Below are 1,012 nucleotides of genomic sequence, written 5' to 3' on the forward strand. Positions count from 1 at the left end.
GTCTTGCAGGTATTGAATTATTTTTTCCTGCATCCTAGTTGTTTTATTTATTTATTTTTTCTAAATTTTATTCATAATAAAATTTATTTTCAGTAGTACATATTTATTAGTTAGTGCTTACTAGAGTGAGATATAGAAGAGTACACAATGTCTGTCAGCATGCCAAATACATGAGGGATTCACTTGAGGGCTTGAAGTACATGGCCTTGTCCCATGCAAGTTCATAAGAGGAGAACAAAGGCTCTGTGATGAGAGACCAAAGAATCAGCACTGGAACGGCTCAAGGGCCAATGCCAGAAGCTAAAGTGTCCATACCAGAAGGCTGAAGGATCTAAACCAGATAAGACCATCTATTATAATATTCTTTAGGGTTTTTGTCATGAATGGGTGTTGGACTTTACAAATGCTTTTTCTGTATCTATTGAGATGTTCATGTGCATTTGTCTTTGGTTCTGTTAATGTGGTATATTGTATTTATTGATTCACATAGGTTGAACAGATCCGACATCTGTGGGATGAATCTTACTTGGTTATAACGTATAACTTTTTGATGATTTGCTGCACTGTATTTGCCAGTAACTTGTTGAGACTTTTTGCATTGAGGAGATTGGCCTGGAGTTTTCTTTTTTTGATTGGATCCTTCTTGGTTTTGGTGCCTGGGTAAAGCTTGCTTCTAGGAACGACTTGGAGAGTATTGCTTCCTTTCAATTTTGTTGAAGAGTTCGAGGAGTTATACCATTATATCTTCATTAAAGTTCTAGTAGAAATCAGCAGTGAATCTGCCCAAATCTGAGCTTTTGTTGGCAGTTTTTAAAAAAAATACTTCTTCCATGTCATTTACTAATATTGGATTATTTAGAATTTTTTTATCTTCTAGATTCAGTCTTTTTTTTTTTAATTTTTTTATTTAATTTTTTTTTTATTTATTCATTTGTGTGTGTGTGTGTGTGTGTGTGTGTGTGTGGCCAGCTCAGCCCACCAGGGGGCGGGGCTGGCTGGCATGTGGTGCTGG

The sequence above is a fragment of the Octodon degus genome, unplaced genomic scaffold (genome assembly GCF_000260255.1).
Source record: "Octodon degus isolate 3935 unplaced genomic scaffold, OctDeg1.0 scaffold00087, whole genome shotgun sequence".
NCBI lineage: Eukaryota > Metazoa > Chordata > Mammalia > Rodentia > Octodontidae > Octodon > Octodon degus.